Source organism: Anguilla rostrata, chromosome 5 (assembly GCF_018555375.3).
Source record: "Anguilla rostrata isolate EN2019 chromosome 5, ASM1855537v3, whole genome shotgun sequence".
Classification (NCBI taxonomy): Eukaryota; Metazoa; Chordata; class Actinopteri; order Anguilliformes; family Anguillidae; genus Anguilla; species Anguilla rostrata.
This window is the reverse complement of record NC_057937.1, coordinates 53,843,301-53,871,242: the sequence shown is the minus strand read 5'-3', so window position 1 is coordinate 53,871,242 and position 27,942 is coordinate 53,843,301. Positions and strand designations below refer to the sequence as shown.

The 27,942-nt window shown below is 40.4% G+C and overlaps 1 long non-coding RNA gene across 1 annotated transcript; it reads left to right on the top strand.

Moving 5' to 3' along the window:
- Positions 1 to 20,167: 20,167 nt before the first annotated feature.
- LOC135256134 (uncharacterized) lies at positions 20,168 to 24,510 on the top strand. Its single transcript, XR_010330399.1, has 2 exons — positions 20,168 to 20,503; positions 23,537 to 24,510. It is a non-coding gene; the product is annotated as an uncharacterized LOC135256134 (long non-coding RNA).
- The last annotated feature ends 3,432 nt before the right edge of the window (positions 24,511 to 27,942 follow it).

Below are 27,942 nucleotides of genomic sequence, written 5' to 3'. Positions count from 1 at the left end.
TCATTGCTATGCCTACCCTGGACTCACTCCTACTCTAGTGAGAGTCTGTGATTCTGGGAAAAGTATATTTCGTTTGTGCCTGGACCATAATCAATCTATGTTCAGAGCTAGATCGGCCTGTGTTCTAAATCAGTGGTTCCACAGTTCCTGGGGACCCACTGTGTATTCTGGTTTATGTTACAAGTCTCGTTTGTTGAAAACATGTGTTCTATTGTAATAGTTCTATTCTATTTTTTTCCTACAGCTTAATTGGTCTGACTGATTACATCTCCTGAGATGTGAATAAGAAACATTGATTCTTCATAGTGTGCATAGCTATTTCTGACATAATATAGCCTTAACGTGGCCAAAATGTCAATTAATCATGACCTATCTTTGCAAGATATCTGTGCAATTTATATGAATATGAACATTTTAATTACGAAGTGCTGTGACCAGGGTGTTCTCATGCTTCCATTGATTGTCCTGGGTTTGACACCCCTGCTCTGGACCGTTGGATGCTCACTGAGGCCCCCTGCAGGAGAGGCCCCCTCCTCTACACCTTTTCTGCACCTTTTCTGATTCAGGTAGTCCACATGAATCTCATCAAATGAACGTCCCTTCAAAAAAAAGCTCCACAGACGCAGGGCCTTAGGCACAATTATAAATTACAGGACCAGTGCTGTCACTGTCAACATGAAATTAACAAATTTACCATTTTAATATAATAAAGCAGCAATTATGTGGTCACTCAGTACTCGATCTAATCTGAGAGAGACATAATGTAATTTTCAGTAAATCTGTGACAGGCAGCACATGGTGTGGTGGTTAGAGCACTGGAGAGAGGGTATGACCCTTCTAGACCCATTCATCCATCCTGGTAGCAGAAGAAAAACTTTAAGTGCACACGCCGCATTTGAGTTATTTATTGAAAGGGGGTGGGGACCCTTCACCCTCTGTCCCAAGCCCTGCACCAAGCTTTTTCGGCTGACAGTGAAGGACTCTTTCATTGGTTCAGCGGTCCTTGCCCTCTGAACATCAGCTGAATGGATAAAAGACATGGGAGAAGAAGGGGGACCTTAATAGCATGAAAACCTTAAGAGGAAATCCTCATAGAGTGGCAGCCTCGAGCTGCTCGCATCTTGAAAGCTAAAAGTACAGCTTCAAAGACCGGCACTGAGGGATTAACTATTTGACAAACAGCACTTTAAGCAAACAGAAGCCAGGCGATGATGTTTCAGCCATTATCCAATTAGGCAACAGTAAACACGCGGCGGGAGAGCTTTTCATTTCCTCGACAAAAGACATCCACTCTTCGCAACCGCTTTGAACAAGGGGGGGTGTCGCGACTTCGATCTGAAGGTTGACGTCTCTCTGCCAGAGCTCACCTGGGAGAGCTCAGACGAATACCGTCAGGACCGGGGAGGCAATTTGCGGGGATCGCGGGAATTTGTTTGGATCCGTGCCTCCCGAGCGGATAAGAGCGGCTTTAGGTGTCGCTGAGTGCGGTGCGGCTGTCATCCGGTGGTTCGAATGGGAATGAAGACATCAGATGTGCTCAGGTGGCAGTGCGCTGTAGTGGTTAAAGATGTGACCTTGTACCGAGAGGGCTTGGTACCCAGGGGGAACGTTGACATTGTGACCTTTAGCAAGGTACTTAATTTAAAGTGCTTTGAGTGAACTCCAATCCTGCCACTGATAATTAGGGTTACTGTGTGATATATACTTTCTCTCCCTCTCTCTCTCTCTATATATATATATATATATATATATATATATATATATTCAGCTGACTGTGTAACTGGAAATGGGAAAGAGGAAAAAAGAAGTCTGCTCTAACCGTAATCCCTCCGATTTTTTCACCTTATGCCTCAACCTGTCTGTCAGTTATCAGTAACCATCCCATATTTTTTGTGGGTATATCTTGCATCTAGATCTCTCTAATGTCATGTTGAATCATCTATTCATTTTTAATGGCTATTCAATAAGTTGGTCATGAGCTTTTCTTTATCTACATGCAAATTGATCTGAAAAGCGCTGAATTACATATGACTGCTCGGGCGACCTACCAGTGCATAAAGAACCCTGCCTGTTTTAGATTGCCTTATGAATGTGAAAATGAATATGAATATAAATGGTCTTTATCTTTCAGATGGTGTCATGCATTGGGAACACTAGCTTTCAGCTTCAAGCTTGGATTCCAGCAGAATAGTGTGTATTCTGCCACAGCATGTATACAGGGTGGCAGACTTTCACTTAACAGTATGGTCCAAATGGACTTTCAGGATCCTGTGCCTGCTAGCCTTGCGCCGGCTAGCCTGTTCCTTGAGTTAATGGCGGATGTTTGAGCTACCTGTAGCTGTGCACTGCTTAAGGAATCTCATCTGAAATCATTATGAGGACCTGAATAAAGGAAACGGGTCCCAGGTGTGCCCTACTCTGGACACAGACCATTATCACTGTGATTAGGAAGCAGAAGGAACAGAAAGTCCCAAAAAAACATGGGGCTCGATGGTGTTTAATTTCAACCGCTTGACAAGGAAAACCCTGGGGGTTATCAAAACGCCAACGTAGACCAGGCGAGCTGTTGTTAGCCGCCTCAGTGTAATCATTTCATTGTAAAATATACAGTTGGCTTTTGTGGCATTTTTAGATGCTGCTGGTGGGAAAGTCTATTTTACCCAGATATCCTGGTGAGGGACAAAGGTTTCACAATGCATCTCATATATCCACATATATACAGTAACACTTTGCACAATGTATGTGTTACAAAAGCCTTCATGAGACATTACTGTGCCCTCAATGAAGAGCACAGCATCTATATAAATTAGCAGTGAGCGAGTGTGATTTATGGGATATTATGAGATCTGACCTTCAGACAAGTGAATGTTTATGTTACACTTATTATATTATTTCACGTATTATTTCACATATGTGCTATGTCAACCTATGTCAAAAGATTGCTTTTTCATTCTGAAGCATTCACAAGTCACGTCACAGTCATGTTAATGATATTTTTATGGAATAATAACTTTTTTAAGGAACAGTATATAGTAGTAGCATCAGTAGTCCTGAATGATTTTGAGGAAAAGAGGAAAAAGTAGGTCAAGTGGGGATGTTCAGAATGATGGGGATGCCTCGAATGAAGGGAAAGAATTGTTTTTCCTTAATCCGTGGGAAGGATTCCGCGGATCTGTGTATCTCGCCAATGATTTACATTCTCGAATCAGGAAAAAGCCACAGTTATTTGGGAAGACACAAATACTGCGACAGATGCAATGATTAAACAAATCATCAAGGCCTCTCTGCCTCCTTGGTACACTTGTACATGGCCAAGCGCAATCATGCCGTGTCTGCCAAAACGCATTCTGTGATTTAGCACAGCTCGGTCCTGCATAGCTGCAAGCTGATGGGGTTGCGTTTGATGAAAAAAAAAAAAGAGAGAGAAAGAAAGAAAGTAAGAACGAAAGAATGAAAAAGAAAGAAAAAAATACTAACAGGCAAAAGATTTGAGGTTAGACTTGGAAACTCTGTTTTCATTAGGATGGTTTTGATATCTGGACCAAGGGGACAAAAAAATTACTTATGCATGGTTTTATGCCAATGACAAACACAAGCTACAGGTGGCTGCTGGCCTATAACCAGAAGCAAAGCAGCTGCCATGTCTGCTGGGCCCATCCATCATTTACAATTAACAAAGGAGTCACAGTTTTAACGAAGTGCAAGCCCCAGCTAGCAACAGTATACACTTTCCGTTCTGTGAAGCAGAACTACTTCCAAGATTTATTTTCTTCGATGACATGGGTAATATCCATCGCATATTAACTGACAGCCTGCTCTTGGCTGCAGTGAAGTGGATATTGATGCTTTTGCCAGATTCTAGCATAGTTTCTAAATCATTCTAAGAGTTTATGGTTTTTAATGTTTCATTCCTTTCGTGGTAGAATGCCGGCAATGCACACAGGGGCTAAATCCCTAATCTCACCATGGTGCAGGCCAGTCCTAGATCGCTACATAGACAGTCAATTCCACTATTTATAAAAAAAACTCTTTTGTCACCTGAAGGAAAGACATATCGAGAAACCAAATGGCAATCATAAACCAAAATTTTTAAAAATTACATAAACGCTAGCTTATAGATTAAATGTAGGTACCATAATTCTAAGAATAAAATTAATTTCATTTTGAATTTCCTAGCTTTGCCAAGAACTGTATCTCTTTACAAAAAACGACTTTTGGGGCGACCGGAGCACTTTTTTGTTGCGAGTTGAGAATACTGATGCCTATTCATTGAATAAGATGTGTACATATTTCAAATCATGAGAGATTACAGAGCTGGTGGAGAACAATAAAACAGATGCAACGTGAAGAAACAAGAAATCGCGAGAGAGAGAGAGAGAGAGAGAGAGAGAGAGAGAAAAATGAATATAGACATACAGATCATCAAAGTACTTCCACTGGAGAAAGCCCTGGTCGTTGTACTCCAGTGCTTCCCCGTAGAGAAATGTGACTACATGTCATTCTGATATTATACCAGGAAGGGAACATGGGGAAAGACATCTACTCGCTCTTAAAAGTGTGATGGCCCAGTGGCACCAAACATTAAGCTGGTACCCAGAGCAATGACCACATTGATGTTGTGGCCACAAGAGAGCATGTCGTGTGATATTCTGGATCTCCACAGGGGGGTGCCATGCTGACAATCTCTCACACAGAGCCGATTTCTTCAACTGTAAGACGTTTTAATTAAACAAATAAGTAAATTCACTGCATGAAAACTGCCCAAAAAAAGTTCCAGGAAGGTAAATGGTATGATACAGCCAATGTCTGCTCACTTTAAACTTGCTTGAAAATACTGTACATTTATTTTTGCACTTTATTATAATAATTGAGTCAGAATCCATTCAAAATGACAAGACTCCATCCAACTTCAAAAGCTTTTTAAAACGAAAGGCTTTAACCTGACACCCTTGAAATTAAACCATTCAGCATATCTGCTGGTGAAAGCCCCGCAAAATTCCAGGTTCATTTTTTTGAAGGTAGTGTTTCACAGTAATAATCTTAGAGCACCTGCACATGTGGCAGAGTTTGGTAAAGGCACTCTAGTTCTGATTTAAAATAGTGTTCATTACCAGCCCATAAGGTAATGTGCTTGTGGGCCAGGACTGTAACATAGGATTTGTTTATTTCCAATGATGCTTTGTCCGATCCTGCTCTACATCCTCAGTGACAGGGATTGATACTGAAAATAGGAATGCATGAATTCAACTATGTACACTTGCCAGTTAAGAACGTACTGCTGGAGTGGAGTAATTTCCCTTTTTAAATTACCTTATTTTTCAAAAAATTGCTTTTTTAAAATAAAATAAACTCATTTTTATTTGTGACACTTCGGTTTTGTGTGGGTGTACATATTCAATGATGAAATTCACAGAAATGTCTGTCTTATTCTCTCTAGTCATCCATTCATTCCTGCCTTCGCAACTGTTAGTTTAGGAAGGCAACTTCAATTGCAAGATTGTGCTGTTGTATGAAAATCAAATATTAAATATCTAATAAGAAATCCTTCATAAGATCAAACGATATCATCCATTTAATAGAACTTGCATGGTGCAAATAGCACAAAAGAAGCTATTAAAGCTACCCTCAGATCTTTTAGCATTCAGTGAGGCGCTAGACACCGGCAGCGGGAAAGCACATTTTAATTTCCTCACAAAGCGTGAGTTCTGCACCGACACCGCAGAAGAAGGGGGCGCGAAGCGTCAGCCCCGTAATCAAAGTCAGTTTTTGCGGAGGGCTGGTTCCAGTTCCTGTTCCCTCGCCAGCCGGGACACGTCCCGCTCGTACAATGGCTCCCTTCATGTCCTCCTTTTTATCCGAGTCAGGGCGTGCGCGCTTCGGGGCGTTAATTAAACGCATCAAAATCCGCGATCCGCCAAAAAAAAGAAAGTGCGGAGCCATACCTGCCCCCGAACGGCTCTGACCAGGTTTTCCCTTTCTTCTTCTCTTCTCCTGGGACACGTCTCGTCTGTTCGCTCTCATGGTGTGAGCTCAGAGGGAAAAGGGGCTTTCCCCTGCCAGTGAAAGACACTGCATTGGTAATCTGTGACATGATCACCTCGGATGTCAATGGTTTTTTGGTTTTTTTATTTCTTATGAAGCAACAATCTACTATGAAGTATCAAGTTCAATCTTATTATGAAGGGGGGCTGTGTTAAAAAAATTAAATATACTGCAAATCTGCCTGGAATATTATCTATCATCACATTATAAATATATAAAGTACATAATTACAAATATATTATGATGGAATCTTTAAAAAATAAATAAATTATTTAATTAAATAAAGTCTAGAAAAAGTGTGACATCATAAAAGATTTACATATACATAAAGCCCTAAATTTATCATAAGGTTGTTTTATCACAATCATATTTCAGAGCTGCATGGCTGAATGACGTTTCATGACTTATTTCTGATATTCTGTTGCTGAAAGAGTGTAGCGATCATGTAGTGTGCTTACAGATTGCTGCACTTTGTGCGAATGTGAACCATACATGCTGTACATTTTAAATCGTATAATTTAGTCTCTTCCATTTCAAAGTAGAACATTTATAGTGCAATTCGTACAGCCAGTAATCCCACAAAAAATGTACTTCACTGAACAATCTTACATGAGTCACATCTCATTACACTACAGACTTTTCACATATAAATCAAATCATTTTGAATCCAAATAGAACCAAAACTATTATTTCAGGCGTTCATTAAAATGCCATAGACAATTTGTTCTATGACACTACTGCTGTCTTCTGCAGTAAAAAAAAAAATATAGTAAATGCAATTATCATGAAGTGAAAGGTCTCCTTCACAGGGTGGTCATATATCACTAGTAATTAAAGGTCCATTATCTCCATAATATTGTGGGCGGCTTCGCATTAGTGTTAATCACGCATTCGTTCCCTGGTGTGTGTATTCCCAGTGATTGGCTCTGAGAGAGTGGTTGAAATGAATGTATTTATGATGATTTGGCCCTGCTCGCTAGTGCTAAAGCAATCTGACCTTATTAATGGAAGTCTGAAATTCCATTATTCAGCCAATTGGTGAGCCAATGCAGATGTGAGCATTTTATTTCTAACCACCATGGGTAGGCTAATGAATATATGAAAAACTAGTCGATCTGTGCATTCCAACTGCATGGGCCTTTCTTTACTTTAAAGAATCTTAAAGTTTAAGTTAAGTTTTAGTTTTAAGTTAAACCTTAAGAAATATTAGTCAATTTAAGGTGTTAAAATTGAAGTACTTTGCTCAATTCTCCTGGCACCAAGCTCTTTACATCATGTAATTGTCCCAAAAACATATCACTCCATCACTCAAAGTTAAGGACAAAACCCATTGTGAGTACCTTGAATATAAGCCAAAGTGCTTGGGCAGCTAGCCAATGTCACGAGCTAACTCCATACTGACCAAGCAGAAAATGTATGTCTAAGGTGAGATTGTGAAATCTCTTTGAGGTTTTATCTTGTGAGTATTTCTGTCAAGAAACATTTGTTCAAAACTGTGCTTCTGCCCACTATCCAATATCTGTTCAGTTGTGATTCATAACCATTTCTTTACTGAAATAGCCATTTACAGCTATGAATAGTGATAACAATAATCTCTGAAAGACTCCTCATAATTCCAGTCATGTGCTACAGTGCTTCCATACAATTTAATTTGTAACAAAGTACAAATGATCATCCATAGAGCCCACACTTTCAGACAAAAGCCTATGTCTGGACCTTTTCCACTTTCTTCATAAAGATATATATTCTTTACCATGTAATATAACTGGTATTTTAAAAAGCTCCCACTGTCTGGCAGCATCAATGCAACAATCCATTCAGCTAGGGCAGTGTTTTCTGTATGTACGTGAATAATAAGTGCATTCATTCATTGCACTTATATCTATCAACAATGAGTCAGATGTTTTTGGAACAATCTTTGTTATTTTGACAAAATATTTTATGAACTGGAACTGATATTTGTTTTTGTTTTGTTTTTATTTTCTAAAAAAAAAGATTGTTTTTGGTGAAATTTTCTCCTCAGTTTTTTTTTCTTTTTCAGGATTATATAAATATTATTTTTTTTTAAACTAAAATAAAAAAACTTACATGACCAGTCCCCTCGGAGCGTGTGATTTCCTTTGTCGGCTAAGTGGAAGAACTCAAATTACCTCACTGCGGCCTCTCCCGAGTCGTTAAGCATTTCAAAGGGACGTCATTAGTTTCTGAGTGATGTCTCACAATGAGGACGCGCTTCCTTTGATGCGGGCGGGCGCTCGGACTGGGTCTCCGGGAGCAGAGGACATGCGCCATTGTTTCGCGGTGCGCCCACGGGCCGTAAGAAGTCCAGCCGCCGGCCCCTTTCCCGCGATTTTCCGCCCTGATTGGTGGCTGTGAGTGGACCGCTCTGATTGGACCTGTCAAGCACAGCGCTCCGGGACCTCCATCAATGATGTTTCATCTTTGTAATTAGAAACACGGAATCCTTTTTGCACATGCAGCATCAAGGATTGTTTGTGGTGGTGGTAGTGGTATATCAACATCTAATTCTCCGAGGAAAACTACAGCACAGTTAGATCAACCAGGTTCTGACAAACTGTGCTTTAAGAAGTTCAAACCGGAAAGATATACAGTAACAAACCAACGCATTGCTTTTAAATAAACTGCTGTCTGTTAAATTGGGCCCTGCTTTTCCAGTGGCCGGATTTGATAGCCAGTAATTCAGCCCTCCAGCGTAAAAGAATCAGCCGCAGCATGAAGCCACCTGTTGAGTAATAAGTAATCTTCCAGTTGGCCTGACTCACTGAAATAGGACCCTTGTCTCCTATTACTCATTGACTAAAAAAATACAATTAAAGCTGTTTGCAAGGAGCATATTCGGTGCATATTACATCATCATTTTGGTAACTCTAGTCTCCAATCACATACTGCCTTTGTGCTTGGCAACCTTGCCTTTTTTCCGAAATAACTTAACGGTACAAACCGAATGAAGTGCTGTATGTTTGCTCCAGAAAATTATTTTAGAAGCTGCTTCTCCTGTCATCAGAGATCTCATTCATTCTCCTAATGCAATAAGCAGTTGGATTGCACCAGCCTCATTATGATTGGTCTGTCTTTATTTATTTAATCACTGCTCAATCGCAGACATTACCCTTGTTATGTGTTCAGACACGTATGCAAGATGGAAAACCTAGCTGTTGAAAGAACAGTGCCGCCTGACACTACCAACAACCAAATATTTCTCCTAAAAGTACTCTAATAGCCTCATTATCTTGTAATATGTTAGCTTAATTGTTGTGGCAGTTTGGCTTTTAATATTGTCAAATACATTTTGCATGAAGCCTGCTATTTCCGCTTGTATAAAGATTGAGCATTGCGTAGTTCTGGCAGGCCACGAGAGTCAAGCGCTCCGGCTGAATCAGCTGATAGCTCAGCTGTTCGCCTATCACAGTACATTCACTTAACAGGGCGGACTACTTAAACAGCCTCCCTCTACTCATTCGGCTGCTCCTCCTGCATGCAAGCTGCTGCACGTTGCTTTGTAAATCCCCTCCACCACCCCAGCTCCATCCCTATGTGTCAAGAATTTGCATTTCTCCATTCCTATGTGTTAAGAATTTGTATTGCTCCATCCCTATGTGTTAAGAAATTGCATTGCTCCATCCCTATGTGTTAAGAACTTGCTTTGCTGCTGGATCTGTTCTGTGTGTACCCCTCTAGGGGGGTTTGGCTGCTGGCCTCCCGGCCTTATCTACGCGGGCTGCGTGGTTGGCGGGAGAGCTCCAGAACAGAGTCATACCACCAAACATAACTGTATTGCCTTTATTGTCAATAAAGATCTACTTTGATGACGGTGGTCCTGACAGAATTTGTAGTTTACATTTGCGTATGTCCAGTATGACTTTGTTACCTTGGCTTTAACAATCTTCACTGTCAGTATAACAATTACATGCCCCAGAAGCCATTAATCTCTGCCTTAATTTGCAGGAGATAACTGTGTAATTGCATTTATTAAACAGGGGTTCTTCTAATTCAAACCCAGGGGGATGGATTTTTCTGTTTCATGAAAGCTTGAAGTCATGAACAATTTAAAAGATGCGTTGTGCATTTAAAAGACAGTTATCCCTGATGAAAATTCCATCTTAAACCAGCCTAAGCTGGTCAAGCTAGTTTAGGCTGTGTTTTAGACATGTTTAGTTGGCCAATTAGTTATCCACCAGCTGACCAGCCTATAGAGTCAGCTAGTCCACCAGTGGACCACCAGCTTACTCTACTGGCTTAACCAGGTTTGACCAGCTATGACCAGCTAGAAGTGTCAAACAAACACAGCTTAAACCATCTTAAACCAGCTTAGAATACCAGCAGGTGTAGGATGAAATTTGTGTCAGGGATAAGCAAAAGTATTTTATATTTGCTATGAGAGTGTGAGTTACCAAGCCAATTGTGTTGTTTATATGAATGTGAATTTCTCTGCATTGATTTTAACATTCATGTCAAATGAGGGTTGGGTTTTAGTTTTTCGAGTTTTACCGTGTGCTTCTGCAATGCTTGCGCATACACGCTTATCTTCACACTCGCTCCCTTTTAAACATGTCCTTGACTTTGGGGTGAAAACGATGCCCTGAGAGTTTGATTCAAAAAATCGTAAGACACAGCAGTTCCTCTCACTTTTGCAGCACTGGAGAAATTAGATTTGGTGATCCCCCCCTCCCCCCCCCAAGACAAACAGCAGTGCAATGATGACATTTAACAGGGAACTGCGTCTGATCCAGATGAAAGATATTATTTAAAAATGTATGATGGTTTGCTGGTTTTCCTTGAGATCGCTGGCTTCGCTGCTGGCTGAAACGCAAGCCTTTCACAGCCTCACATCACCCGGCTGCTCTGGGTGAGGGCTACAGGAGAACGTACATTTAATTTACTGCAATTTATGTCCCTTTGAGGCCCGAGCCTCCCGAAAGCAAATCACACAGACACATATACGGATGTACCCGCCGTAAATCACACTGATCTTAAATCCTACAGGCAGAGGGAACACACAGAGAGTGAGAGAGAGGGAGAGAGAGACAGAGAGAGAGAGAGAGAGAGAGAAAGCGAGAGAGACAGAGAGACAGACAACATAATTCAATTTCCTCTCAAAGACCATCAACAGTAATAAAAAGAAACATTATCTAGTGCGTAAGGTCGGCCCAACTTCAGTCTGAAATCTGAACTGCAATCCCCAGGTTTTATATGTGCTTGGTTTTCAGCCCCTGAGGACTCCAATCTGGCAGAGACGGGAGAAATCCCCCTCCGCCTTTTATCTCAAGTGTTTGGTGTAAACACGGTTAAAAGCAGCAGCTCCTGATCTCCTGCCAAGATTCCTCACGTTCGACAAGATCTGTGATTGACACGGGTTCCTCTGTGTTAATTAAAGGTGCATCGCCTATCCGCATACTGCAGACAGTGATATAAAGCCTTAGAGCTAAATGGATACAGTTCAATAAACATATCATTAATCTAATTAATTACCATTAAAGAAGTGCCATGTGCAAATGGGTTCTGTCCAGTGTCGTGTATATAGCTGGTTTACCTTCCAACAAGAGGGGAATCATCCCTGAATGTAAAATACAATGAATCTGAAATATCATGGCATAAAGGACATTTTCACACACACACACACACGCACGTGCACACACACACACGTATGCACGCACACATACACACGTGCACGCACACACACTGTGTGAAACACCTGAGCTAACTGACCTTGTTTAAACTCAGGCACACCACAGTAGACTAGTCTTATTATATCTTAAGAAAATAAATAAACATATAAGTAAAATTTTGGCTTCCACAGTCCTTGATAACAGTGCCATCCAGAGGCTGTCTGGATCAAATCAAGATAGGGCTTTATTGGATTTGCAGGTTGAATCGAGACTTGTGACCAGACTAGCGTATCAGGCTGCTGGCTGAAGCAAAGTTGGCCATTGTTGTGTTCAGAGCCAATCAAGATCACATGACATGGCAAATCAAGACTTTAGGATTAAGATTACGGTTAGGGTTAGATTTCAGTGGTTTACTATTATTATTATTACTATTACTACTATATAAGGATCAAAATAGATGGCAACCCCATTTGAGGACACATATCTGTCCCAAGCAGCGTTAGTACACGCTTAATTACACATCAATCTGCCACCCAGCAGCCCGTTGCTTTCTTCATTTATTTTGCTTGCTAATTTATTGTCTAATTTCCTCTGTCTCGCAATTCAGTTACATGACATACGTGTTGGTGGTGGGGGAAGGGGGCCAGGAAGGATGGGGGGGGGGAGAAACTCTAATGAGGGCTGATGGTTCATCAGAAAGTGTCTGAGCTGACCTCTATTTCCAATAGGAAAATGATGATGCACAGTAAATGCATAGCATACATTTTCTTCAACCCACCTATTTCTCATAGCTGGGGTCTCTCTCTCTCTCTCTCTCTCTCTCTCTCATTCTCAGAGAGCAGAGCTCATATTAGGTGATATACTGCAAAGACGGTGCAGTCTGGTAGGCTGAATTTGAGAAGACTGTGTTATTTTACAGAGATAAAATATGTGAGCATATGGATGCTTCTCCATAATGCAGCCCACCCAGTGCTCCAGGGAACCTACAAAATCCTTTTCAGAAAATGAAAATGGTTAATAAGACATCTTACGGTGCTATCAGTGCCAAAAACCATGTGCATCAACAAACACAAACACATAAAACATTTGACAGCATCACTTTGTATAATCCATAGTGTCACTGCCAGTGAAAAGTATTGAGTGTTGGGGTGTTGGGGTGTGGGGGGGGAACTGAAAGGCATTTTACCAATTTGTTAACTAGTTTTGCCACATGAATATAAATTGTTTATTTATAGTAATAAGGGAGGACTGTTCTATCAAATGATGTGTCCTTTTTGTGCTGTTGGTCTGCATGGAAACAAGCCTATGAACACCAATCGCAGTCACCATATTACTATAATGTAATGCGTTATTTATTGCCACAAGCCAAATGTGAGCGCACAAATCAAAGAAGTTAGCTCCTTTACAGTGCAGTGGGAAAAGCAATGCATCAACTCAAGATGTTCAATCCGTCAACTTCCATGTCTAATATTATATATAGAGGTTGCATTTCAAATCCAAGGTGAGACATTATTCTTATTTGTGACAAAGATGCCTGAATAACATGAATTTCTTCAGTAGATCTCCGTTTTATAAGTGGATAATATATCACAAAATGCTGTAAAGGTGCCTGTCAACTGAATAAATAATATGAAAGTAACATTTGAGATTATAATCATTTTGGATGTTGATGCATAGGACACAATCAAATGCCTACTTCTCAAAAAATTTAAACACACATTCTTTTACAAAAACAGAAAGATCATCCTCAAGAGCGGTATATTTTAAAGGTGGTTGCTTGTGATCTTTTAGATAGTTTGGTTGGGCCAAGATTTGCTTTGTGTGCAGTCTTCAGTAATTATCTTTATTCATGTTTTTTTTCTCCATCAGCCTGATTAGAACTGATACTGTATGTTCACTTGCTATTTATTTTCATTTAATCTTACATTAGCCAGGTTAGTCTCACTAAGATTAAAATGTTTTTTTGCTAAAGAGATCTGACAAGATATGCAGCAATACAGTTTACATTGTGAATAACAGCTTACAAAACAGCATACCACATATAATAAAGGCGATACAAGTGCTAAAATAAAACATTCAGAGAGGCAAACACCACAGAAACATTTGCATTTCTCCCATAAATTTACCATTCAAGATGTTCTGGAATTTGTTGAGTGAAACTGGTGTTTCTAGTGTCTTAATTATTACATTTGTCCACGCAAAGCTTGAATAATGCATCAGAGAAACAAGAAATGGTACCTTAGTAAACTATATAATGGAGAACTTTGAAATTTCCGCACTCATTGTGATGAAAGGAGACTAGAATCTCCTCTAGAACTACTTTGCCACTCACTCTTAACCATTACTTCTCACTTCCACCTTGTGGCAGCCTAGCGGTATTGCGGCTGAAGATGTGATTTACCGTTATGATGTCCTTCGTAATGTATTATTCAGTGTTTTATATGGCAATACTTTTATTATTCAACGGTATGCATAAAACAGTCCGCCATAAGTAATTCTGGGAAAGGTTAATGCCCCGCTTGACTGCTCCAGTACATTTGTCTACTCTCTACAGTATGTGGTACTGCTGACAATTTAACACCCCACCAGTATTTAGATATGAACAGTTGGGAACCATTTAAAATTCCTACCTTCCCTCTACCCCTAGGTTACTATTAGGCAGAGCGATGCTCTCTCAGCAAACCTTTTTTTTAAAGTCTGTCAGTGTTATTTCAAGCAATCACTTCAGCTTTCCTCATTAAAATCTATTCACTATTTCTAAATTGCTCAAGTTAAATCAACAAAAGGGACCATCGGCATTTGAACAGATAAGAGTTCCATTTGGAGGCTGAGAATGTGGACCGGTGCAAAAGCAAGCAGACCAGAGCAGATGCTGATTGGTCCGTATCCTTCAGTATGAGATGGCGGGTCACGCCTTGGTGCCAGCGACGACAGCTCCCAGCTCCATGTTAGAGACCCTACTGATACAACTTTTGACATCAGGCAAAATGAACCAAGAATAATGGTTTGTGTTGGGGGCTATCCAGGGTCCAGTGCCAGATATGACCACAATTCAGTTCAGGAAGTTCAGTTAGAAGCAAGTTGAGTCGGGTGATGGTGGAAAGATTTCCAATTTTAGAGCACTGCCACACAACCTTCTTCATCTTCAACCAGTCCCTTGACATGTAGATAGGCTTTCTCTAGCTGTGCAGCAACTCTGTTCCCATCTTTCTGGGGTTCCCAGTCAGCTTACCAGACCAGCCAGAACAGACGGTGGGGATGACAGTAGGTATACAATACAAAACAAGGAAAAACATCACACGTGTACCCCCAATTCCAGGCCATTCCAAAAAAAAGGAGATAGAGTGACCTCACATACCCCACCAGAGCCAGCCTGCTCCCCTGAAAGGATGCTGTGAAAGGAGGGTTCCCAGAGATCCCAGAATTCTCCAGCAGGCAATTCATCCAGCAGTTCATCCGGCAAGCTGAGAACCGGAACAGAACATCTCCTGCTGTTTTCAGCTGTGGCCTGCTCCTTCTCTTCACCTACACATGTGCAGAAAGCATTTACTGGAAATGTCCACTTCCAGAGCCACAATGGCTGCTTTTGGCAAATGTCGCAAGAGGTACCAGGATACTAACTGAGAGGAATCAAAACTGTGAGAGAATGTGAGAGCACTCCACAATGACTACAACCCAGTTTATCTGGCTTTTACTGCTGAAATTCAATATATTTACATGCTGTTAGGTCAGCTGTTCCAACATCCTCCCCTATCAATAGTCATTTACTTTCATTTAACCTGGTAGGACAACTGAGAACTCAATTCTATTTCGCAGGAATGACCTGACCTATGGGGTTGAGAAGGGAATACTATGGATTGTGTTACCAATCAGATGTATTAGGGAAGGCCAATATCTGAGCGACATTTTTTTTTATCAGGACACTGGGGTTAACACTCCTATCATTTTTTAAAACGTTCTGAGGGATGTTTAATGACCACACTGGATCAGGACCTCAGTTCAATCTCATCCAAAGTATGGCACCTCCTAACAGCACAGTGCACCCTACTGAAGGTAGCGTACCCTCCTGAGCTGGGAGCCTTCTGTCAATCAGGCACTGGGACCAGAGATGCTGAAATTTGACCGTCTGTCAGTAACTGCAGCTTTGCCGGTGGAATGGAGAGTAAATAGAGACGGCAAACTGTAATTGTACGCATACAATGTATGCTAACGCTTGCTAAGTCTCATAGAAGTTGCTTTACAATCATGCGTAGACACAACATTTGTAAACGATACAAAGCCGAAAATCATATTTAGACTGTGCATGCGTGCGTGTGGGTAACTTGATCTCTCGAAATGGAATAAAGCTGTAACACTGGAAGTGATTACAGAGAAGCCCAAACAAACGGCATTCGTCGCGGGTGATGAATTCGCTTTCATAAACACGTTATTTTCTGCTGCGTTGCAGTTTTTTTGTTCCAGAGCCCGCTGAAACCCCAGGGCACATTTCCACCTGCCATCAAGCAAACGCAGCCGACCGCAGTGTCCGGAGAAGCTAGCCTCGCTGCAGCGCAGTTTTCCCCCGTGTGAGTCAGCGCTCAACACATCATTCCAAAAATCACCACTGCACACTATAACGTTTGCGACCCAAAGCAAAGTCTGGAAAGAAATAGGGAAGGAAAAAAATATATAGTGGAAGTAAATCAGGCAGTTTTTTTCGGTCTGAAAAGTTAAAGTTTGCACAAGGGTGCTCAGAGTGCTATAAAAATTCAGTTTTGCAGAGGGCATTTCCTACGTTACGCTTCTGTTAAATGTGTCAACGGCAGTTTGTAAAGAACAGCTGGAAATCCAGCTGTTCTTTACAGTTTTGCATGAAGTTCTTCTTCATGGACAGCTGTAAATGACAGAGATGGAAAATATTACTTAATATCATGCATAAAATCGCAGTGATAATTATGCAGACATTATTTCATCTTACTGGAGCAAACGAAGGCTCTTTTTTTGATGGGAACAACTGAATTATGTTTGTCTGAAGAACCACGCTTGATTATTTTCAATAATGTCACACCTATTTGCAGCCAGTACGCTGCGCTTCTTTTTTGTTTCCATGTGGCATTTAGTTCTGCCTGTTTTTTGTCATACTGGAAACTATGAGAAGGTGTTGAAAAGTAGTGTTGGTGTTGTTAGCCACGGGAATGTGTGAAACAATGTGTGAATGTGTGAAGTAATAGCCTATATCATCACCTTTTACCAGTTATTATTTCATAAGACTATATCATTGTTATAAAAAAATTTAGTATCGCTGGTCTAACCCACTCTTTGACAGGTCTGGCCAATTAAGATGCAAATTTAAAATTCCATAAGTGTTACTCACTCCAACTTTTGATCGTTGTTTAATTTTCCAGAACACTCGCCCTCTCCTCCTGTTTTTTGGTCAGCAAGCAGTGACAGGTGAGGAGGCATGGTGGGCAGTGAATAGCACTGTCACCGCATAGCCAAAAGGCCCTGGGTTCATATCCCGGACAGAGTCTTTATGTGTAGAGTTTGCATGTTCTCTCCGTGCCTGCTAATGTAGCCACCAATGTCCCAATGGTGGTTTTCATCAGGATAAATCTGTTATGGCCTGATGTTGTGTAGACACTAACCACATGAATCCTTCTACGTGTGCAGAATTACTCTCTGAAAAGGAAAAGTTTAAAAGCAACAACAATTGCTACTGTGTAATATATGTATGTATCACTTTGTATCACTGTATTCAAATGTACTTCACAAATACATTGAATTGGCATAAAGACAGCATGATTATATTCGGCATCATTCAATAACAAAATGTTTTTTCTGCTTTTAAATTAATGAAATGACTCAGTGGAGAATTTTGGTTTCTGCAGAAGGGAATAGTTTCTGGGTTCCAAGTTCCAGGGTGAAAGAAATCGGATTCTACGCTCCGTTTCTCCCATGAAAATTATGATTGTTTATGCTGTCTCTGTGCTGACATTCAAGGTGCACCCACCAAAAGGGAAAGTCCTGGCCAAACTCGACTCAAAAGCAGCAAGCAGACAAAGAGGAGAGAGTGAGAGAAGTGTGCTTCAGAGTCTACCACTCTGTTCACAGAATAATGCATTACTTCCTTCCTCCAATCCATGGTCTAGAAAGCCAGATCAAAGCAAGGGCTGGCTCCTTCCAGGCTAGTCCATATTGTCACCTTGTGCTGTTTTTAGCACAATTATCTTGCGGAAACAAATCCCGTTTGGTGGGCGTGTGCTGGACAAGACAGACATGCGTGCGTTCCCACCCGTGATTTATGGTAACAGACAGAACTCATGCATTGAAGAAACCAATCACAAGCGCAGACACAAACTAAACAGGCAAGTCTGCGTGCTTGCTTTTTATGCAGCTGGTATCACGGTCCCATTTCCCTCAAGTTTAGCAGGGCATTAAAACTCACATTTGGCCCTGACGTGCCTAAAGAACAACCTGATCCCGCGTGACCTTGTCGAGAAATATTGGTGAATAATGCTGTATGATCAACTGTGCCCGACACACACATCCATTGTTTGTTAAATAGTGCAGCTCTGCCTCGTCTCTGTTTTTCTTCTGACATTTTTAGTCCGCAAGATAGTAAATCTAGGGATCTAAAGTCTGTGTTTACTTTTCCAAAACTGTGGCCCAGTTAACAGCTTTAGGATTTATGCTAGGTTGACAGTTCTGAGCAAGAAAGCTGTTTCTGCATTGATCAAAATAAGCACCTTGGCTAAGTATTGCATCATTGTGGTTTACTGTAGGAGTATTTTGTATTATTTTAAGATTTAAATGGTTTAACTAAATGCAACATTGTCTAAGCACTGGACTGTTAAAATCTGCATCGACATTCCAGTGAACATTTATTTGTGGTGAAAAGTGGGTGAAAAGCTGTTCAGTTTATGAGCCAGATACATTTGACTGAAAAGTGAGTTTTCTGGCTGACTAGGACATAGCCATATCTGGGTAAAACCTGATCTATATTGGGGATAACATAGTCAGTTTATGTCAAAACGTCTCTCAACCTAGATTTCCACCCCTCTGAACATCTAGATCCTGGCTTTTGCTCACTGGGATGTCACAGATGATTGATCTATGAAATAGTCTGATCCATTCAGACAGACTTCTGGGGCTTCCTGCAAACATTCACATTTTATCACTCACAAATGTCATTTCACACACTTGGCAGCTTCTGCTGTACAGCAAAAGAACTGTTCTGCTTTGCTGTAATACCGCATTAGTTTCTAAGCAGTTCCCCGTCTCATGGTTGTGTACAGAATGGTTTTTATCTTATATAGAAAGAGAACATAATCTTGTAGAGCACTTCCTTCTTAATGCAAAGAAGAGACTATCGATTAGTGAGACTGGGCACTGTGAAAGGTTGATGACTACCATAAATGGCTTTCATTGCAAGGCACAATTCAGACAACAAGCACAACATCTCATGAAAATGGGAAGGACCCAAAATACTTTGTTTAAAGTTCAAACAGCAACAGGAGAATAATCAAATCCCATTGCTTTCTGCTGTTAATTTCAAAGTAATTTGATTGGCCCTTTGTCACTGTGACCTGCGCAATCACAGCAGATCTTTACCTATGCTCAGCTGAGAATATGTCAGTAGGCCTATCATGCCTGAAAGGTCATATCAGATGGGTAACAGATCATATCAAAGGGGTAATATCATATGAAGTCATACACTCATGTCAAGAAATGGCCATAATTGCAGCTTTCAGTTACATCTTAATGTATCATAGGAGTAATGCTGATTTTGAGTCACAAGAGCTTTGGGTCATCCCGGGCCTGGATTTATAAGGGAGTATGTGTATTTAAGACTCCCCGAAACCTTCACCAGTCCCCGACTAAGCATTTCAACCCAAGGAAATTTCACACTGAGCATGTCTCTAAAGGCAACCTAGCATAACATACGACAGCTGCCTCCCAAATACAAATACAAATACAAGGAGAATGATGCTAACCTCGGGTCTTACCAAGCCCTTACTGAGCCACTAAATTGGGCTATATAGTGTGCAGAGGTGAAAAGTCCAGGAGTCAGACAGTGTAAGTCTTGCCATGTGTTTCTTCCACTCATGAACTCAGCCATCTGATTTCACTAATTAGTTCTACCTTCTGGCTTATTAGCAAATCCAGGTTATTGGAACAAAGTACTGGGGAGGAATTTATTTTCTGAAACTGGATTTTCCACCTCTGATCGTGGGTATTCTGCCTTTTGTAATTGTAGTTTGCTTTCTTTTAAGATAATAATGTGGGCTAAAAGACTGATAACTTCACCAAAAGCAAAAATTTGCTCATGTTTATGCAAAATGTGAATTATAAACTAAAACATATGTAAAACATATGAAATATATGTATTCATTAAAATTTTATTATAATATAGAATTGTAATTGTAGTGTTGGGCAGAGAAATCGCGGTTCAAAACAGAAACAGTTTGAAGGGGGAAATGAATAATAGCCTATATCTAGTGTAACGGTTATCGTATTGCTCAGCTCACTTTATTGCAGGTTCAGATAAAACCTAATTCCACTCTGATGGGTTTATGCAGCCTTCACCAGAAGGACGAGCAGCTCGTAACTATATCCCTCAAGCAAAGTAACAGGGCTGTGAAATGTGTTTTTACGATGTTATGATTCTGTATCCTTACTTTGCGATCTTCCCTCAGCAGCACGTATATCAGCACGCACTGACGGGAAAGAGCCTTTCCGCTTCCCGTTGTTTTTCCAGTTCGCAGACAGACACGAAAGGACCGGATTATGATTTGGGATGGATCCATTACAATGAAAGTTTTTACCGAGTCGAAGAAGATGTAGAATTCTACAAGGTAACGCTAGTAGGCCTACTGTCGAAAATGATTTCTGGTGAACGTCGCGTGAAAGCTACAAATATCACGAACACAGGCTAGGCTATATTTGAGGTCGACGATTCCTCCGATAGCCGTACTTTGCTACCGCCTAGCGGGTCAAAATGAAATTTGTTCTTCTGTCGTCTCAGTTTAAATGAACAATTATTAACTTTAAAATAATCGAAGTAATAATCTCTTTTTTTTCTGTAGTTCTCTGCAGTGAATGTGAGTGCGTGCATGCGTATGGGAGTTTTCCATACGATCTATAATGTTGGCGTATTCACTGTATGATAACTATAATTTATATGTTAATTTAACCTATAAAACTATAATTTATATGTAAATCTTTATGCGCTTCTGATGGTCTCTTTAATGCGTAAATATTACATATATTAAGAGCATTATATTCGTTCTTGGGAACTCGGGAAAGGCTTCTTGCAAATGTAGTCTGTGTAAAAGAGTCCATGTAGGCGTAAGCCTCTGGTTGATAACGCGTTTACTGTATATGCCAATAGGGAGACTTAATGGTGTGTAATAACCGTGTGTTAGACTAAAAGGCGAGCAAAGAGCAGCATCTTATTGCGGGGGCTTGTATTCCGATTTTTATGTCATTCTATAGATTAATTCAAGCCATACCTGTAGGCTATACACCACGTGGTCTAAAATGGAGACATTACATTACATTACATTACATTACAGGCATTTGGCAGACGCTCTTATCCAGAGCGACGTACAACAAAGTGTATAACCATAACCAGGAACAAGTATGACGAAACCCCTAGAGAGAAGTACCGGTCCAAGTACAGGGAACAACCGCATAGTTCAACTTGGACCCTGATGGTTAAACTGATTAACACTAACAACGAGAACGGCAACAACGCAATCTATGGAAAAATAAAAATAAATAAAAATAAATAAAAATACAAGTAGTCGTTAAGACAGGCGCATCAACTAAGTAACCTATGAAACAGCTGCCTAGTTACAACCCTAAGTTTAGTCATTTACAGGGGGGAAGGGAGGGATGGAGAGAGGTGCAGCCTGAAGAGGTGGGTCTTCAGTCGTCGTTTGAAATTGTTCACAGTCTCAGCTGTTCTGACCTCCACAGGGAGGTCATTCCACCATCGTGGGGCCAGAACAGACAAGAGACGTGTTCTGGAAGTGCAGGTGCGAAGAGGGGGAGGTGCTAGGCGTCCTGAGGTAGCAGAACGGAGGGATCTGGCTGGCATGTAGGGTTTGAATATCTTGTGAAGGTATGCTGGGGCTGATCCCTTGACTGCCTGGTATGCTAGGACCAATGTTTTGAATTTGATGCGAGACAACCTTGTTCTCCAGATCTGATTACCTGATATAAGTATGCGTAGACTTCCATCACTTGCTGGGGCGGAGGTTGCTTCTGTGTCCTTTTTTTCCAATGGGAACAATGTAGAGTGTGCTGTGAGCGGATTCAGTTGTCGGATCAACCGCTGCCCTTGCTTGCTCACCGAAAGTGCGCACATTATTTTAGTTTAGAGCACAGATCTGTCATTAACCCTGAGAAAAAAAAAAAGAAAAAAAAACTGGTGAGAGAGGCTAAGTGGGAGACAACCTGCAAAATGATGCCTTTAAGAGACAGGTACTCCATGAATGCTTATATAATGGGAGTTTCCACACATTTTTGCATAAAATCTTGTGTTATAGAATGAACTTGCTTGTGTTTACAGCAGTGTATATCGGTGGATACTTATCTTCTACTAGCTTTCAACGTGTCACTCCTATACAGTTTGACTGGGCCTTTATATTAATTTAGTCTGGTTTAAAAAAAAAAAAAATTAAAAAATCACTAGGTGGCAGCAACGAGCCTTCAGGATGCTTTTGTGACGCCTAATGTGCTGCCCTTAGGTGCCAGCACGAAAAAAGAGAATACATTTTGAAAAAGGATACGCTAGCCGGAGAAATATGTCAAAAAAACAATGGATGTCTGCAGGGGTTTATTTGGACAGAATTTCAAGAGTGTGTGCGCATGCACGGTGTGACTCAACAGTCTGGGTGGGAGGATGGGTTAAAGATCACCTCAGCATACACCAGGCATACGCCCACCACTTCCAGAAAATGGATATGCAGTATGAGCCCTACAGTGTAAGCCCTCATTTCAGCTATGAGTGACAGCTTATCACTTTTTTACTCTGAACTACTGTTCAACGACCGCGTTGGGCCACTTAGACATACAGTATGTGTTTCTATGTAATTAACAAGTCAAACTTTTAATGCATTCATGAGGTAAATAATACGCCTCCATAAATCAAATATGAATATGTCTTTACTTTGGAAACTCGTTATCAATTAAACATTGGCTATTGTGCTGTGTAGATATAGTTTTCTTTTCTTTTTTTTTCATAGCCAAGATAATTTAGGCCCGGCACTGAACAATTACAATTTGGTCTCACACTGCTACTATCTCTAGCACTGGGAAATAGACCTATGTCATTTACTTTATACGCTCAACACTTTCCTTTTGCTGAGAAGACTTAGGGAATCAACACTGGCAGGGAATGCTAGGAAATGGGCAGTCAGTCAGATGTAGGAGATAAGGTGGGTAGACTCATGCAGCCAGTTTTTTTGGGAATATGACCAGAAAACCACGATTAACACCCCTGCTTTATCCAAATGTGCCATGGGATTTTTAATGAACACAGTGAGGCAGGACCTTGGTTTAGTGTCTCAGCCAAAGTACTGCACCTTCTATGGAACAGTGTCTCCATCCCTGTGTTAGGGCATCGGGTTTCCATTTGGTAAAGAGTAGCGGGCAAAGTAGCAATTATTGGACAAGAAACACCTCTTCCAGCAGTGACTTAGTTTTCCATTCAAGTGTTAATCGAGCCCACACCTGTTTTGCTTCCCCAGTTTGCCATTAGAAAGGCAGAGACTGACACGGTTGCTAGCTTGAGTACAGTCCGTGTGAAAAGGACTTTTCAAACCTGGCGCTGACAAGGTTTTAAATCATATTCTATTGCACTTCTCTGTCCAATTTCTCAGTGTTCCTCCTGGTTTTCGGTGGCGTGGAAGCAGTGATTGGCTGTCAGCTGCGCAGAATGGACATCATTGCTGGGAGAGGCAGTTCATTGATATTCATTGTCTTGAATTCCTCCAGCCCTGACTAATCGAACCGGAGCTCCTTATCATCATTCGAGAGGCCACTCCATGGCTTGAATAGGAAATGAGTCAACCCGCAAAAGACTAGTTTTACTTTGCATTACACAATGAAACAGCTGTAAGGCAGCAACTGCTGGGGGGCCTATTATTATCCATTCAGGGGTTGAAGACCAATGCCTCCAACTTCTATTTTGAATGCATTTGCATGAACTATCTATTGTCACAGGCTGCACACAGCTTAAATGCATTCTAATTCCAATTTTAAATGGAAGTGTCAAATCATTTGTGACACAATTTAATACGATAATCTCAATGAATGTTTCCAGCTTTAAAAAAATCTAGCTATTTTAAAAAGAAAATCTCCAGTGCAATAGACCACACTTTAATAATCCAATTTCCTGTATATGCATATATTTGTTTAAACAAACATAGTTGGAATATTTGGGGGAAATCATTTGTTTGATAGTCTCATGCAAAATAAAAATGAATACATTGAGACAGCTGCCTTCAGAATTGTGGCAGCTAGACGTGCTCAATCTACTGAAACATTTGCAGTGAAACACTATGTTTTATCAGCACAATGGGAGTTCAACTATTTAAATGAAGATTTTGCTTCACTTGTTGCCAGGCTAACTCAATAACATGATGGGGGTTATCATGCGAGTAGGACTATGGTCTTGCATTTCAAGCAGGTTTTTTCCCCAGACCATTGCGAATGTTGATACTTGTGAATGCCCTTTAATGTGATTACTACTTCCCAGCTTTCAGGGACATTTTTTCCATTATTTTTTTTAGCTGCTTCTGATGCCTAACTGTCATACAAATGAGGAACAAGACAAATAAAGAAGAATTTTAAATGGGTGGCATGTTACTGTATGTTGCAATATTTCATGTAAATTAACGTCCAAAAAAAAACACATGCAATGTTTTTATTGTTATTGGAAATAAGCAGCGGAAATAAGCATAAAATACAAGAAGAAAGAATAGCAATATATATATATATATATATATATATAAATTGAAATCCCTTGATAACAATCTTCCCGCATGTTGCTGATGAAATGTACTATTAAATCCATTCCTAAAATGTTGCCATCATTATCATCTATTATCACCGCGATTTATCCACTTTGCATCCATGGCAACTGAAGCTGAGACTCGGAAGATGCTGCCAGCGCCAGAGCAGAAATGGAAAGCACGCGAACGCGAGCGCCAGCAGCGGAGCGCCCAAACGAAACAGACGCTGCCTAACTACCTGAGGGGAACACAGTGCCACGTCCAACTTTAAAGCATCAGTGCAGCCACATAAATAAAGCTCGGCCAATGACGGATCTGAACCGCTAATTGCCGCGGCCTTTATTTAAGAGATGTCAGCCGTTGTAAGAGCAGTCAAGATGTGATTCAGTGGAGTCTATAACCCTCTCATCGAGCCGATGAGAGACAACGAGTCGCTTTGTCTCCCAAATTCGTGTTCATTTTTTCCCCCATTCAAGATACACCAGGCAGACCGTTTCATTCATGTAATGAATTGATTCTGAGTCTTTAAAGGGACTGAAACAGTTTCTCCCGGAGACAGGTTACTCGCTCTCCTTTTCCCAGCCCAGAGTAAATGTTAAGAGGGCACTGTCTATATTTCACTCTCCAAACAAAGGCCAAAGTGGCTACAGACAGAAAGAAGTACTGCTGGTGCTTTTTGCATTTAGCTGGAGTCTTCTTAAGTCTGTCATTTAAAATTCAGATTAATCACAGAAATAATTAATTAAAAATGTAAAATGTTAATCAGCTCCTCGTATTTCGTCAGCTGCGAGTAAGAGATAAGATCTTTTTAAGGTCTCTGGATAAGAGAGTCTGCTTAATGAAAGTCATGTAATTTAATTTGTAATAAGCCTGCAAATTGACTTTTGATCCGTTCATTTTTGAATCTGTTCATCTTTGCATAATGAATGGTGAAATGCTTCTTCGTATGGAAGCTAAAATGATCTCATAAGCCATGTCTGAATCATCACATTTGTCTACTATTGAGCATACAACTTGAGTATACTCAATAGTAAGTAAGTACACTGATTCAGTGGGCTTGCTATGCTCAATAGTATGTAAGTACACTGATTCAGACTCAGCCCCATTTGCACTTTCCTGCTCACTGATTGGCTCACCGGTACAAGTGGAAAAATCCACATGTAGCATCTCACTGTTGTTCCTGGGCCTGGTCCTTCTGTACACCTCTCCAGTATTTTTGCCTTACAGCGTCTCTTTGTGTAAAGCAGCTTCCCAGTACCAGACGATGATCATATGTTTATTTTACATTCCATTTTGGCATTTAGCAGATTCCCTTACCCAAAGTGACTCACACTGGTTATCCTTTTTATACAACTCATTAATGCAGCTGGAGAGTTACGCAAGCAATTCATATTGTGTGTTCGGCTCAAAGGTACAACAGCCAGTGTCAGATTCAGAACTGCTAACTGAGCTACAAGCTGAGATCCATAAAGTACACTCTCCCACCTCTTCAAGGTCAGACAAAGAGGAATCAGACATCCTAAAGACTGTTAATATTTGCCTTTGATTCTCAGCTTCTCTTGGCATTTGATTACATCAGCCTCACATGACATTCAATTTCAGTAAAATTGTTGCAGTGTGATGCCAGCTATAATTTCTATGAATCAGAAAAATAAGTTGTTGATAATTGAAAAAGGAAAAATGTATGACCATTAACTCAGTCAGTCATCGGAGGTAAAAGGATGAAGTAAGACCATAATTGCTGATGACTCTTGTATAGCTAATGTCTAGACAAGAATAAAAAACTCACTTTTGGCTTTGCAGAATGCTATAATTAATTTTGAAATCCATGAAAGGGTAAGCAACCTGTGGTCTGAATCTAGCCATTCACTGAGAATGCGCCAATTGTTGTTTTTTTAAATGATGTAAGTCCTTTTTGAATTTTGGTTTTCAAACATGCATTGGAAGTTATTCCCCATTTTATGTTGTGGAGAATTTTTTGTTTGTTTGTTTGTTTGGAAAAAAAAGAAAAAAAAAGGTTCTGCATAACATTTTGTTCTCACCCAATGGGGCGACATAGCTCAGGAGGTAAGACCGATTGTCTGGCAGTCAGAGGGTTTCCGGTTCAAACCCTGCCCTGGGCGTGTCGAAGTGTCCTTGAGCAAGACACCTAACCCCTAACTGCTCTGGCGAATGAGAGGCATCAATTGTAAAGCGCTTTGGATAAAAGCGCTATATAAATGCAGTCCATTTACCATTTACCATTACCCATTTGAAGAGCCACTCCAGTTTACGTTTTACATTCAGAAACAGAAATAACTGGAAGATGGGTGTGATTGCTCTGTAAATAATTAAAAGAAAAAAATCTATGTACAGGCATCATGAAAAGCACTGAAAACCAAAATAACAGCCTGAGCTCCCTGTTGTTTTGTATGTAAATGTAGGAATTTCTTGAAGAGGTTCTTCCAGCACCCAAAGGGACCCTGTCTCTCATGTCATCTCATGTGACCTTTTGCTTGCATTAGAAGTTGAATCAAAGTTGTTAAAAACAGTCAGTTGTAACCAAACCATGCCTGTGATCTGCAGTTTCTTTGTGCTGACATAATACGTAAAAATATTAGATTTTAAGTTAAAAAAAAAAAATATATAAAAAAAACACCGGAGTGAGATTTGTAACTATCAGTTTAATTATATAACTCAAGCACTTACATCCTGCTTCGAGGAAAAATGAATCTGAGACACGATAAGCAATTCAAGCATCAGTAACTAGTTCCATTTCTGGAGTACTGATTAAGATCACAAGTGACATGATTTTATTTGGTAGACTTCGCCAGAAGGAAGCTTTCCCAGCAGGGTATCATACCCAGCGATCCAGTTGAATATGTAAATACTGAGTGATATAAATAGAATATATGCATCAGATAAAATTGTAATAATTAAGCAAGACACTGAACATAAAGCTGCCTGTAGAGAAAAATGATATAATAAATAATTTAGAAAGCTTTTATCGTCTTCCATCTGTTGCGATTTAGTAGTCTGAACAGAACACCCAAGGTGGGCTGGTGATGTCATAGAAGAGAAAAAGTGTAAATGGAACTCAGTATCATATTATATTGCTAACACAGGCCTACAGCCAACTTGACCTCTATGCTTTATGCTCCTAGCTATTTTAATGGCTCAAGTGCTTAATTTCAAACCTGCACAGTATCCCTCGAGCTTAACGACAACATTTTTTCTTATTAAACATCTGTCCAATCACAATGTTGCCATGGAAGACCTAGACTCTTCTGGGA